At 50.9% G+C, this 14,960-nt stretch overlaps 1 protein-coding gene across 10 annotated transcripts in view; it reads left to right on the top strand.

Annotated features, from left to right (window-relative positions):
* LOC135902051 (poly(rC)-binding protein 3-like) overlaps positions 1 to 14,960 on the top strand; it is a 458,527-nt gene that overhangs the window by 285,315 nt on the left and 158,252 nt on the right. The gene's annotated exons all lie outside the window — the stretch shown is intronic.

Genomic DNA, 14,960 nt, shown 5'->3' with positions numbered 1-14,960 from the left:
CTAGTAACTACGTATGCGCTCATAATGACAACACAATGTACCTTCATCCTGTAACACTGAATGAAGTTACGTCCGTTATAAAAGCCTTGAACAACAGCACCAGTTGTGACATAGACGGTCTTCAAGTTGGCCCTATTAAACACGTGGTTGACACTATTGCCCCAGTACTCGCTCACATTTTTAACACGTGCTTGCAATCAGCAATTTTTCCGGCGAAAATGCAGTTTGCAAAGGTTACTGTTATTTATAAAAAAGGAGATCGTAATGATCTGGGAAATTACAGGCCGGTATCCATTCTACCCGTGTTTTCAAAAGTGTTCGAAAATATTTTGTGTCCAAGTATGACAAACTTCATTGAAAAACAACTTGTTAACACCACATCAATACGGTTTCCGTAAGAACAAATCAGTCGAGTTAGCATTACTAGAACAGAAAGAATATATACTAACAGAGTTCGAAAACAGAGCAGTAGTTGTTGGTATTTTCGTAGACTTTTCAAAAGCATTTGATTTAGTTGACCATAATATTTTGCTGGAGAAATTACGGAATTATGGGATACGAGGACAATCACTATCTCTTATAAAATCCTACCTTTCCAACAGAGCCCAAGTTGTTAAAATAGATACTTTTACTTCAAAAGCCAGGTCTGTCCATAGCGGAGTGCCCCAGGGAAGTATTTTAGGCCTTATACTTTTTAATATTTATATCAACGATATCGTCAACATAAACCCTCAGGCAAGATTTATCATCTATGCAGATGACACCAGTATTTTTTTCGCAGGGAATGACATCCATACTCTCATTAAACAATGTAACAGTACAATGAAATCCTTAGAGGAATGGTCGAAACTTAATCTAATGAAGGTAAATGAGAGCAAAACGAAAGCAGTTATATTTAAGCCGAAAAATAAACATATACCTCTGCATCAAGATATTAAATTAAACTCGCGCAGTATTCAAATAGTCGAAAATTTCAAATGTCTGGGTGTCGTCTTTTCCGTGAACATGTCTTGGGATAATCATGTCAAAAATGTTGTAATCAAACTGAGCCAAATAACAGGTGTAATAGGCCGATTAAGGTACATTCTTCCTACGCACATCAAACTCTTGCTATATAATTCCCTTTTTTATTCACACTTGAACTATTGTCAGTTAGTGTGGGGAAACACGACAACCAGCAATCTAGAGCATATTTACTTAGTACAGAAAAAATATCTCCGACATACATATAATGCTCCCTACACTGCATCGACAATAACTTTCTTCATGAACACCGGAGTAATTCCAGCGTATAATTTGTACAAATATCGATTAAGTCGTGTCTATAAGGCAGAAGTCTATAAGAATATTTTTAATCTACATAAACTCGCCCAATTGCAAACTAGACCACCACTATATAGCACAAGACACTTCGAAGACTGGGCAGTACCGACACCACGGTCAAACTATAGGAAACAGTGTCTGAGGTATACATTACCCACACTCCTAAACTATTACAATTCGGTTGATTTCAATCTGTTCTCTTCCTCTCTCAATGAGCTCCGGCTGATGTACGCGATTGATTTGTAATACTTCTATGACCATTATATGTATGTTTTTCTTTGATGATCTTCGTGACTTCTTGAGTAATGTATATGATGTGCAAAATTATGTATGTACGGTATAAATGCGTATATTTGAATGAAAGAATGTGATGCTGCCTCTGCCCAAATGAGGGATGGTGTACTTGTCAAGCTGTTCAATGGACAGCTTTTTTTCCTCCACCCCTCCATCTGTATCTTACAAGATCTGTACCTTACAAGATGGAAAATAAACTTTCATTTCATTTCATTTCATAGTGGCGCATGATTAGCGACGTGAGCACACGGCGATTTCGTGTTTTCACCCTCCTCCTAGGCAGCGCGGCCGCTGTTGCGTCGGTGGTTGAATCGTCGACTTCATCTTCGGGAGAACACTCTATAGCCGCTTACTTAAGTCAACGAATCGAGGTTCTTTGTGTGCCGCGTCGTTCTGCGTGCCCGCACGCGTTGTGTATTTCTCGCGCTGCGTCCTTTGCGGATGGCGGTTCTCTCGGTATTGTTCTTCCGTCGGGCGAGTCCTCTACAGGTGAGCACCTGTGCGTAGCCCACAGCCCCGGCGTCCTGATTAAGATAGGGCGTAGCGGCGCGTACGCCATACGTGGGGAGAGAATCACTTCGCCCAGCAGCAGCAGCGGCTGCAGATGGCCCGATTCCAACGAGACCCCCGAGATCCGACGCGCCGCGTCTCTCTCGCTTCCCGTATACGACTTATCCCGTGCGCGCTTGCTTATTTATTTTTTTCCCCCGTCCTTCCCTCTGAAAGTTGTGCATGCAGCATTCAAGAGCGAGGTGCTCTCCGGAATTGCGCCGGCGCCACTTATATATATATATATATATATATATATATATATATATATATATATATATATATATATATATATATAGTACGCTCTCCGAGGAACTCTACGGAAGGAGGAGGATGGGCCCGCCGCGCCATGTGAGCGGCGCGGAACCTAAGCGATGGACGCCGCCACGGCTGCGCACCATCTAGTGGTCCACGTTGTTGCGTGCGAGGCGAACTTTGCCTGCTTGCTTTCTTGTTTCGCGGAGAAAGGACCATCGCGAGCTGGAAGCGCGCGCGGTTTGGAGAAGTCTCCGCTTTTTGGCGCTCCGAACGAGCGCGGCGGCGTGCATTATGCATGGGCGAGACCGTTCTTTTTGACCGCGTCCTCCCGTCCGTCGGCGGCGAGCGGGGAAGAGAGGCGATTCCTCCCACAAAGTGGATGGGGATCGCGGTTGAGCGAAACTGCGCTGCGGCAGTGCCCTTTCTTCTTCTTCAGCCTCTTCCTCATTTTCTTTCATTTTCTTCCCCTTCGCGTAATAGACGTAAGTAATGATAGCCGGCGAACAGTGCTCGAGAAGTGTGGGTTTCCCGCAGGTGCGCGCAAGTTTAGGGAGTTCCGCGGCCTAATCTAAATTGTTATTCGGTTGCAGAATTGCACGCTTCCCTTAGATGGCATCATTAACCATCCTCTTCGTTAGACGTTACCCGGTAATCCTCTCCTTCGGGTGTTGCCTCGGTTGGTTGCAAACTATACCGTATGTAACGGATTGTTACTTTCACTTTATTCAGCAAACCTTTTAGCATCTCGGTTGTCTGCATCTCTCGTGTCCGCGTATGTTGTCAAAAATGTGGGCCGATCCCTGCGGCAGTGCAGGGCCAGGAGCAGCCCCCCCCCCCCCCCAAGCAAGGGCTTTAAGCACTTAGCAAAGTGAAACGAACAGTGCATACGTTCTTTGGAACGACGCTTACAACATACAGAACAGCACACGTTTCAATAAAGAGCAAGCACAAAACAAGCATCCGAACCAAATAATGAATGATAACGCGCTCCTCGTAACAATGCGAATCACGTAGCGCTCTTCACCGAATACGTTTCCCGCTAAAGATTACTGTTGCGCAAGCTACCGCGGCGACGGCAGCTTGCGATGTGGGGAGTGACGTCCCTATCCATTCTTATATAACTTTACCAGCCTAGCAACTGATTTCAGTGTTATTGCGGCACCGCTATGGGCGGCGGCGTGCCGTGAAAATTACCATTACTCCCATTACTCTAAGTTAACATTACTACAATGGGTATAAAGCATTAAAGCATCGCATACCCCCCTCAGCAGTTGTAGTGGCGGTTTTCAACAGCTGCGCTGGACGTGCAATATCGCTGGGCCGGGATGGCGGTTCATTCTTTTATATTTTCTTAAACATTAGCTCAAGGATGACATGTGCCTTAGAATAGAGTGTACGAAACAGAAACTGCAATCGGTAGTTTCGAAATCCCATCCACCAATCTCGAATAAGGCCTCCGAATCGCGAAAGCCATTGTTTTCCGTACTGCAGGCGCCACAAAGTATATATTGCGAGCACCGGAAGTTTTGTCATGATTCGACACCTCTTGCGACCTCCGAGTTTAAAAATTTTTATTGCCTCCGGCGAGGCACAGTCGCTGTCACTCTTTTGCCATGAACATCTCGCGTGTGACCAGAGTATTGCATTTATTCTTTCCTTTTTCATCGAGTGGTGCGTTATAATCGGGGGCGTTGCATTTTCGATTTCTGGCTATGAAAAAGCGGGCGGACGTTAGTATCGTGGGCGCGTTAGGGTCGAATAAATGCGGTATGTATTTTCACGTGCCCCATGTTTATCCACTATTTCCTTCTCTCTCTCTCTTTTTTTTTTTCATTGCGTTGTCTCTTTGTGGACTCTTCACGACAAGATTGAGGGCGGGAGACGCGCATCGCATCAGGTTTCGCTTTCGTTGTCGTTCGGACGCGACATTCGTCCAAACACGCGCGCGTTGCGGAAAAGTAAACAGGGAAAAAAAAGCAATAAAAAGCAAGAAAGAAAAAGACAGTTGCGCGCTTTAGAGAAGAACTGTAAATACACTAAGAGCAGCGCGTGCATAATTGACGGTGCGTTTCGAGAGCATGGCTCAGCGCTTTTGTTTGCTTGCTTGCTTGCTTTCTTTCTTTCCCCCTTCCCAATGCAGCGGTGCCAGCGTGCGCGAACGTGCGCGAGCACAGCCGGGCGCTGTGTAATACGCGAGGAGCGCGCGCCGGTATTCTTTGAAACGCGTATACTGTTTAGAATGGGGAGGGGACCGTTTTCTCTTTGCCGTCGCCTCTCGAGCTTTAATTCGGCGCGCACTCGCGTTGCGTTTTTCATGCGCGCGCGTTCCGCCTGTTTGCGCGACGCTTCGCCGCGCAGTTTGCCGGCGGCTCTCCTGCGCTTGCTGCTGCTGCCGCCGCCGCCGCCTCAGCGTTAACTACTAAACTCGTGCGCGCAGTGTCGCATTTCAAACGACCTCCGGGGATCCCGGCGACGGCACGCGCGCGGGCTGCGAACTCCTGCGTGCGTCTCTCTCTCTCTCTCTCTCTCTCTCACATGCTTGAGAGTGCGTGTCGCGGGAGAGGAGGAGGAGGAGCGCACGCGAGCACGCCGAGCTCGCGGCTGCTGCGCGAGCTCAAAATTAGATTTAGTTCAGTGGGGCTTGTTCCCAAGCCGCGCGTACTACTTTTCGGGGCCGCAGGTTTTTTCCGCGCCGGGGAATCAGCCTAGCGCATAAATCCGGAACGAGCTTGCTCGCCAGGGAAAGGAAGGAAGGGAAAAGGTTTCTCCGCGACTCGCGGTAGCGAGCGCGCCCCTGAGTCGGAGAGTAATCTTCGCTGGCCCCGCCGCGTACAACAGGTCGCCGTGCTTCTTCGCTCGCGCTCCGCGTCGTCGTTGATGTTCTGCGAAGAGCGCACGCAGGTCGCTTGGGATGCGCGCGTGTCAGCTTCGTCTCTCTCTCTCTTTTGCCGCGTGAAGCTCGGGAGAACGAGGTGTGGCGCACGGGCGAAGGCCCCCGTCCATTACTAGGGCACTTGAAGCGCTACCACCTCTCCCGTCGTGTCGTTCGTTTCGACGCAGTCCCTACGCGCGCGCCCTGCGAGCACGTATATGACCGGCGACGCTGTTCGTGCGACCTGGCCTGCTGCTAATGCGTGCGTTCCTGTGTACGCGGGTGCACCGGGATGGCACTCGTTCGTCGGCGAGCGAGCAAACAGTCGCGTCGCGTGATTAAGCGAAACGCGCGGTCCTCGCTCGAGCCTTCCTAATGGGGTGGGGGGGTTGCCTGAAGCGACGCGGTTTTGCCTGAAGGACGCGCACAGTAACGTTGTTACCCGCGCGCAATTCAGTACGAGAAGCACCTGGAGACGCCAAACTTCTGAGTTTCGCTGCTCCGGCGGACGTCGATTTCAGCGGGACGCCGGTACAAAAGCGGCGGCCGTTGCAGTAGTCTGGGAGCGTTGTGGCGGAGTTTCATGCCGGAGCGCTTGCCTCATGTACACAGCCACCCTCACACTTAACGGTAATGCCACTTAAGAAGTCCAAACTGTGTTTCTTCTTTCCTGCGCAACTATAGTGTTCGCGTGACCGTGCCTTCGAAGCACTATACTTTAGTTCATCTGTTCGGTGAAAACAGCGATGTTTGCTCTCTAGGGTCCGTTATGTGAGATGAGCGTTTCCGCTGTATTATTTACGTTGTCGCACATGGCTTCAGCTGTTGAACGCATTTGCCGTTAATCAGTAGTTGCACCGCAAACGCTTGTTTCTTGCGTTTTTATCGCAATAGCAATTATATGGACACTCTAGGGGAATTTTCGCCGTCGCCGTATATACTTATGTATACGTATGCTATATGTTTACCTATGTTGTGCATCCAAAGTAGATGCTCTACTATTCAGCTGGCAAAGTTTCTCAGACCAGGTTTTATGTTCTTGGGACTAAATGATTCCTCAGACTGAAAAAAATTGCAGCGCGCAAACAGAAGTCATAGAACATTTTATTTACAGCGCATCCATCTTATTTTTTTTCCACCGCAAGCCCTCTTGAACTAATAAAAGGCGCGAAACAGTGCTCGCAATCTGAAAGCCATGTAATTTCACAGATAGCGCGGTGACTCCTGTGCGATGTGATTACGGCCTTACAGGGCACACGAAAGCTGTTGAGGAACCCAGATATTTTGGCGCATCCGCTGTATAGCTAGAACGCCGTTCGAGGAGTTCTTCCGCGCGGCGCCAAAGCTTGCTATCGCTATCAGGGCTCATGCTAAACTGCCACTTTCAACACGACAGCGTTAAGGAGCTCGTGTCGCAGAAAAGCCGGCGTCGTCGGCGGCGTTGGCCGTGAGCGAAAAATGGCGGAAGGCACTTCATGTATAAAACAACTTGCAAGATGGGCTGGGTGCGAATCGAACCAGGGTCTCCGGAGTGTGAGACGGAAACGTTACCACTCAGCCATGAGTTCGATGGTTCAAAGCGTGATAAAAGCGCTACTAGTGAATGCGGTGTTGCCTTGGAAACGTGCCGTAGAAAGTTATAGTGTGGTCTATATTGGTAATTATGAGCATGTAAATTACAGAAGTCGCAGTTAAACGAGTAGCGAAGTACGTTTCCGCTACATTTCTTCTGCGCTTGGCGCACACGCAGAGCCATCTTGCGGCAAACACAGGAGACTCCCTCCTCGCAATGTACGGCGCTGCCCCGACAGGAGGCGTGCCACTCGCCCGCTTCTCCCCTTCGTCTCGTTTGAGCGCATTGGGGCCGTGCGGTCCCCTCGCACCGCGTCCCCTGCGATGTTTGCCGTGCTCCTGGCGAGGAGTCATGCGTCTGCGTGGTGCTCCCAAGCGAGATAGAGGACGATCCCATCGAGGCGTCAGCCCCATGATCGCGTCCGCCTTCATGGCGCGTCGCGGCCCGGCTGTCCGTGCCGATCACGACGTTTGGCTCGCGTAGATCGTTTCTCCCTCCGAGACACCGAGTTCTTTGGTTCGTTCCGCTTGCTCAGGCGCATGTTTCGTCTTTGTGTGACTTAAGAGCATGCCGAGCGAATGAGTGGGTGGTGCGAACGGGGTGGGACTACGTTATCGCGTTCCACTGTTGAAGGCGAAGGTTAAGCATCCTCCAAGATTTTTTTTTTCTTTCCGCTTCAGTGCTGACACACAAATTGTAATGACTTGTTGTTCGTTATGCGCCGTGCGCCATGTTCACCACTTTAGCTCGTATCTCCAATCGGCGAAGTGCGCTAAAGTGCAGTGAGTGCTAGGATCACCGATTAAACTTGATTAAATTTGCCCCCCCCCCCCCCGCTAAACGATGCACGTGCTAGTTGTTCCTGTTTTCCCTTATACGTTTTTTTTTCTCTTTTATTCCGATAGCTGTGGCAGGTATTCGTAATCATATCCACGCCTGCAAGACTGTTTTGATCGCCAACTGTTTTAACGCATGACTAAGCAAACAGTTCCGATCTTCGGCCAAGTTTTCAGGAGCGAAGAGCGGGGCATAACCAGTATCTCTCTAAAGGTACGCGTCAAACGCAAGTACCAAGTAAAGAAGACGCTTGCGACTGCGGCCAACGCCGTGGGCCTCGCGCTTGCTATATATATATATATATATATATATATATATATATATATATATTCAACCTCCTTACCTCCAGCTCTTGGGTGTGCATGCTTAGAGGAGGACCGCCGCCGGCTGTGTAGCTTGCTGCCTCTTCTGCGGGTGCGGGGTTGGAGAGGGGTGCTTCGCCCACGAGAAAGAAGATTCCCCGAACTCAACCCCGCGTGCGTTGAGGTTGTACGCAGCCGCAGTTGAGAGACGCGCGCAGGGCGGGAAGTGGAGCGCGAGAAATTCATGCGCCGATCAAGCGCGCGGTCGCGCTTCAGCGTTGAGGTGATGGGGAAGATGGAGATTGGGGTGGTGCCCCGCCGGAATTTCATTTTGTTTCGAGAATTCATCCTCCTGCCCATCGTTGATTCAACGGCGCCCGGTTCGCGGTAACGTTCGAACTCGTGGGACACGTTTCTTTTTCCTTTTAGAATGAGGCAGCGCACTTTCGACTTGAGATGTGCGCTCTTCGGTTTTTTGGATCGAAAGAGCAGATGGGAGCAATGAAAAAAAAGAAAGAAAGGAAATTGAAAAAGACAGCGTTGCTTACTCTACCGGAAGTTGCGTTTTATTAAAGCAAGTGCTCTTAGAGCACGCTTCCGTGAGGCTCAAGCCGAAAAGCCCGAGGGGGGAACTACGAAACGGTGTGCTGCCTTTCCTGTAGCATCGGCATCATCTTCTGCGGCGGCAGCGCTGTTTCTTGCTGACATTTCCTGCCGGGGTATGTCGGTTCGATCTGATCAGGCAAGCAAGGAAGGTTTCGGCCTGCTTGCTGTCTGCTTTCTTTCTTTCTTCTTTTTTTTTGTTTGCTTCTTCTTCATGTGTATATACATAGGCACTGGGTAGCATCGCTGAGTGAAGAGCCGTCAAACTTTATGCAGTTTGGATAGCTTTAGGGAAAACAAAAATAGGCATTCTCTTTTAACGCACCAGTTACAGCGAGAACAGACTTTGTGGCATCAGCATACAAGAACATTTCGTTCTCTTTCTTTCTTTCTTTCTTTCTTTCTTTCTTTCTTTCTTTCTTTCTTTCTTTCTTTCTTTCTTTCTTTCTTTCTTTCTTTCTTTCTTTCTTTCTTTCTTTTCAGGTTCAAGGCATCCCTGGAATGCTCATTTCGGATGTTTGCCGTGGGTGTTCCTTTATGTATTGACATTTAAACTGCCGGTATGCGTCACTGGCGTTATCTTTGATATTTAGCTACGCCGTGTTCCACGAGTGATAAAAATTTCGTTTTGAAAGAGGTTCTTTGAGAAGGATCTACCGTAGCCTCCCCGCAAGCTGCGACGACTTGCTCCTTGCTCATTTAAGCAACGCCTCTTCCGCTGTGGGTAGTGTGTAGGATAGCAAACTCGATCTTGTATTTTGGCTCTCATTGCCTAGCCGTCCTCATTTACCTGATCTCTCTGCCACAACGGCTTGCCCTGCCTGCATCCACTTTTGTATCCTTTAGCTGCGCGCATATAGTACACGTTTGTGGACTGTATAAGTGGGCACAATCGGCACCAAATCGAAGCCACTCGGGAAGTTCCCGTGCCAGCTTACTCAATTCGGGTTTTCGACAGCGTCTGCATAAATATATATTCTAATGAAACCGAAGTCTGAACCTATCATCATTCGAGAACTATTCCTGCTCCGAAACGGCCCAAGCGCGAAAATGCTTCCAGATGCTTAACGTCACTGTGACGTACGGCGCTTAGGTGTGGGCGGGAGCATACAAACACAAATGAACGAACAAATAAAAAGTCCCGCCTGCATTGTCTCCAGTGTTAATCTACCTTGTTCCGCCGGATGGACGAAAAGAAAGTGTCGAAGGAGAACTCTACAAATATAAATTAATTTAGTGCTGCTCTCGAGCGTCCCTTTAATGTGCGTCATCCCAAAGCGACTCGTTTTGAGCTCAGCCAGCGCTAAGCGTGGCGTTTTCGCCGCCGTTCCGGACTCTCTTGCGGAGCGACAGAGCGTCAAAACATGGCTGGGAAACAAAAGCGCTCTGATCCGCGACGACCGCGTCGCGCTGTTCGTTGAATCCGTCTCGGCTGTAGTGAAGCCGCTGCCACGGCGCGGGGCGTGTAGCATCGGTGCGCGCCGGTGGGCCCCCTCCCTCCCCCGTGCGGTGAAGACAGGCTGCGAGTTTCTACGCTCGCAGCCGCCACTGCGGCCCGTCGGCTGGCTGACTGCTGCAGTCTGTCCCCTTCTCCTCGGTGTCACGGCGTCTGTCATCGCTTGCCTCGCGATCCCGCCGCTTCCTCATCACCGGCGGCGAGAGCTACCGCGTAACCTATCCCCGTTGTCTCCCGCTTTCTTGCAGCGCTCGCTAGAAAGCACCAGCGTCACGCCGACCGTCCTCAGCGGACGGCGTGACGCTCCAAGAGTGCCGTTTCGCACACCGCGCGAAACGGCACTCTTGACCGGCGCTTGTATAAGTATTTGAGCAGCGATATATAGTGTTTAACAGCTGGCGAAAGTTGGAAGATCGCCGAACGTTCCTTCACGTTTCCTGGCGAGACCGATTTACTTCGCGATATGCGCGAAGCGTTTAAGCTTTGCATAAGTGCCCACTCCCCGCCGGTAAAATATTGCAGCCTCTTAGGCGTGAAGCACAGAACGTAAGCAATCCAGTTTGTCAATGAACGTGAGTGAGTGAGTGAGTGAGTGAGTGAGTGAGTGAGTGAGTGAGTGAGTGAGTGAGTGAGTGAGTGAGTGAGTGAGTGAGTGAGTGAGTGAGTGAGTGAGTGAGTGAGTGAGTGAGTGAGTGAGTGTGCGCGCGCTTGGGTGTGAGAGAGTGAACAGAGAGACGACGGTCTTGACGCTCTACGAACGAAAAGACCTTGCACATACAAAAAAAAAGAAATATGCTTACTGCTTCTCAGAGTGCCTTAAAGTCTCGTCGAGTTCCAGTATTTCTCTCCATCGAAGCTTCACAACTTTCCGTTTCGCGCCGCGTGCCGGATCCGTACAAAACGCCTCGCGTTTAAGGGCCTGGTGTAGGCCCTTAAAGAGGGAGGTATTCTGGCGTATTTCGGGCCGCTCGAAAGTTGCTCGCGAGATTAGCGCCCACGCTCTTCCGCCGCCCTAAAAGGTGGTCCATGCGGAACCGTCGATGCGCGCTGTGAGAGTTTCGACGAGCGATGAGCTTCGCGAAGAGCTTCGCGAAGAAGTGCGCTCGTATTCGGCGGTGAATGATGATGGCTGAAGAGCGGGAACATTTCCCCATAAGACGCCCACCAGTCGTCATTAATTACGGAAGCACGCTGTGGAGTCTGTGCGGGAAAAAAATTCCGCGACTAACGGGCGCAGGATCGCGGAGCTTTCTCAGACACCTTTGCTTGGGTATACTTGCTCGGAATTAAAAAAAAAAAAAGGCAGGGTCGTATAGCTTAGGGAGCTGCCGAAATCGAAGAAAGAAAACGATATCGGAACTGGTGTGTAGTGCCGTGCTTATCGATGAGAATTCTTGCACCGCCGCAGACGCTCGCAGTTTGATAAGACGCGCTGGTTCGCCTTCAGCCCTTCCTTTCCTTTTCTTTTTTCTTTTCCTTCTGACGCTTCGCTTTTATTATTTTTTTTCTCTGTTTCCCGTCACCGAGCGGGGAAAATCAGCTTCGACTCCTACTCTTGCCAATTCGAACGCGGAAGGTCTGAGATATGGACTTTCCGTTCGACTCGAAGGGTGACTTGACTAATGCTCGCTTTTAGCAGCGGCAGCAATGAACGGCCGCGCACTCCGAAATAGCCGCGCAGACAAATGATACCGGCCGGCCGATGCTGCCAGTCCCCGACCCATTGTAAACAAATGTACGAGGCTTCCCGGAAAAAAAAAATAAGAGGGAAAGTAAGGCAGCGCAGCAGAGGATGCAGGGGAGAGAGTGAGTGAGCGGTGCCAGAGGAGCTCTTCTTGTGCCCCCGCAACTGCCACGCGCTGCGCGCTTGTTCGGCTCCGAGGATCAGAGCGCTGAAAAGGCAGCATCCCCCCCCCCTTCCCTTGTGGTCCTTCTTTAACACCCCCCCCCTCCCCCTATTTGCTTGTTTACTTGCTAGTTACTTTCTTCGCCTTTCGTGCCTTCTCGCTTGCCGATGGCGCTTGTGCTTACAGCGCCGTGACTTGTTGAAGGAGCGTGCGCAGAGCGTGCGCACGTTTATGTGTAAGGTGGCACGGAAGTTGAGCGCAGCGGCGGATAAAACCACCGCGCGCTTTTTGCCAATCTCCCAGCGCGCTGTGCGTGGCCGACGTATGTCGAACAAGTCGCGGTAACTTTTGCCATCCTGAAATATAGTATGGTTATCGTCATTGCATTGTAGCTGCGGGTAGTACGGTTTCAGAGTGCTATAGCTGCCGCGGTAGATTAAGGGCGTTGCGCTGCTGAAGTTGAGGTCGTGGGTTCGTTTCCTGGCCGCGGCGGAACCATTTAGGTGGGGGCAAAGTTAAAAAAGAAAGGAACCCTACGACGGGAAAATAAATGCGGAATCCCCTACTGCGGTGTGCTTTATAATCAGGTCGTGGTGAAGGCATGTAAAAATCTCAGAATGCAACTTTTAATTGTCCTTGAGTTTTGCCTTGCAGGCAGCGCGATGGTCACCCTTGAGACCCGTCGCCGGAAATGTGTCGCGCGTCGTTCCACCCAGCCTATGTTGTCCATGTGTCTTGGACCTGCATTTGATTCAGTACCGAACAGCGTAAAGAATAAGGTGAATTGCTGAAAGACAAACACAGCAGCGACTAACAACCGGACTTTGTTTTCAATCTGGAACAATCGCATTGTTGCTGCACTTATACTACGGCAGTTATGACTGACCATCCGCCGCTCGAACGGTCGGCATCGAGGAGCACGTGATCGCCGTAAAGCGTTCGCGACGACTCGGGTGTTGCGGCGTGGCGTTGCAAGCTAAGCCGTGCTGCGCGGAACTCTCGCCGTTAGAAATATATGGGATCTCCGGGCGGACGATGCTGCTGCATCCGCGTTCCCTGCTCGGCGAGTTCGAACTCGCGCTCTCAAAGAGGGAAAAAGAGGGAGCACACGCGTCTTGTTTTCCCTTCCCTTTTTTTGCTTGGACTAGTGCGTCAATAAATAATCCACCGCCGAGCCGCGGATGAGAAACGTATGGCACCGAAGCGCGCGCGACGTCGAGAAGAAAGCAGAGATAAAATAGGGGCTATAGGAAAAGGTACGGGAGGGAGAAGGGAACCCTGCATGCAGAGTGGTCTGAGAGGATTACTACGTCGGGATTACCTTTCCTTTTTTTCCCCCTAACGCGGCTTCTTCTTCCCAGACGCGCGCTCTCTTGTTGTCGGCCCGCGCCGCGCGTGGTCTAAACGGGCGCGCATGAAAGATGCTTATCGCTCCCGAAACGATGTATTATACATGCGTGCTCGCGCTCCAGATTTTCGTGTCGCTCCGCGGACGCACCGTCCGGGAGAAGGCGGAACCGGGACGTTGGGTTGGGTTGGCGGGTAGTGCGGAGAACGCGCTGCGCCCAGGGACGACGGAGGGGGTGGGGTGGTGGGGGGCGGCTTTGTTGCGGGATCTGACGCTCCGCCGTTATTGCGGTGCGCGGATGGAGCCCGCTTCCCCGCCGGTTCCAGAGCGGGATGCAAGGTGGGTGTTTCATTCTCCTCCAGCCGTCCTTCCCTTCCCTTTTTTCCTTTTTATCAGTCGGTGTTGCCGAATCTCCCTAAGTGCGTCGGAATGCGTGCGCCGCGGCAGGAATTGGATGCGCCTGCAGCGGGCGCGCCATCGGCTGACCTCCCGTGTCCTTTATTTTCTTCGTCCCCTCTCGCAGGCCTGGCGCCGGTGAGGTCTCCGTGGTGGTGGGAGGACGCGCGGGGCGGAAAGGGAAGATTGAAGAATGGCTTTTAGCTCGAAATCCGAACACGCGCTCCTCTTCGCGACTTCCATCCCACTTTTGCTTCGCTCGTTCCCTGTCTCTCCTTCAGTGTACGCGCCGCAGCCCTTTCGCGAAGCACTTCTATAGCCGCGCCTTCGATTCTGTTATATATTTCCTTAGGAGGCGGTCGCCCTGTCTGTTGTAAACATGCTGTAACGAGCGGCAGGCGCTTGCAAGAGGATGGCCTTGGCTTCACGCAGCTTCTTGCGTACCGTTAGGTATCCGTCTCTCTCCCTCTCTCTCTCTGTCTCTCTCAGACGTTCTCCTGTGGATTGCCCGCATACTGCTACCTTTTCCTTCGCGTCTATCGTGTGGGCTAAGCTTTCTGCAGATGCGTCTCAGCCTCCATCGTACACCTGAGAACGGCGTCTTTTGTCGAAACGCGAACGAAAAAATAAGCGAGTCCCTAAGAGCGTCTTCGTTTGCGTGTGCCAAGTTTACGAAGCCCTTGTTCCGACATTACCATATAGTAAAAAAATACACAAAAGAACTTTAGTCTTGGCGGGGCATCCGGCCCTGTGTGCCGATGCCCGAGCTGAATTTGGTAAAGCGGCTTATTGTCGTCTCGGTGGCTAAGAAGAGAATGGGCTTAATGCGCAAGATGCGCACTCATTTGGGATGCTGTGCATTAGCGAAGAGTGTAAACGTGACACAGCCGACTATGTCATATTGTTTCCGCGTCTCTTAAATATTCTTGAGCTTTTCGCGTTGTGCTGTTGTGGGAATTCAAACTGGAATTATTGACTGCGCAAAACGGCACACACTACACAAGAAAGCTACGCGGACCAGCGCTGACCGTGTATTCAAACATTTGTCCCTGTCGGCTCTTTTGCGTGTGCACTCCTTTCGTTTCTTCTCATTGGGATTCATTTTTTCTCCTACGCCTTAATTGGCCAAGCACTGCGGTTGCTTGGACCTCTCTATACATCAGGCGGAGGGGTCGTTCGGCAGGTCTATGAACAAACATTTCACGGATTACCGCGGCCTTCAGAGGCAACGCGTGGACGTACTGGCCGTGGATGGACGGTGAAGATATTTTTTGAAAGCGACTTTGTCCTGCTCTTCGTCTT

This window comes from Dermacentor albipictus, chromosome 4 (genome assembly GCF_038994185.2).
Source record: "Dermacentor albipictus isolate Rhodes 1998 colony chromosome 4, USDA_Dalb.pri_finalv2, whole genome shotgun sequence".
In the NCBI taxonomy this organism is placed as follows: Eukaryota; Metazoa; Arthropoda; class Arachnida; order Ixodida; family Ixodidae; genus Dermacentor; species Dermacentor albipictus.
Note: the sequence above shows the minus strand (reverse complement) of the source record. Positions and strands in the feature narration are given on the sequence as shown.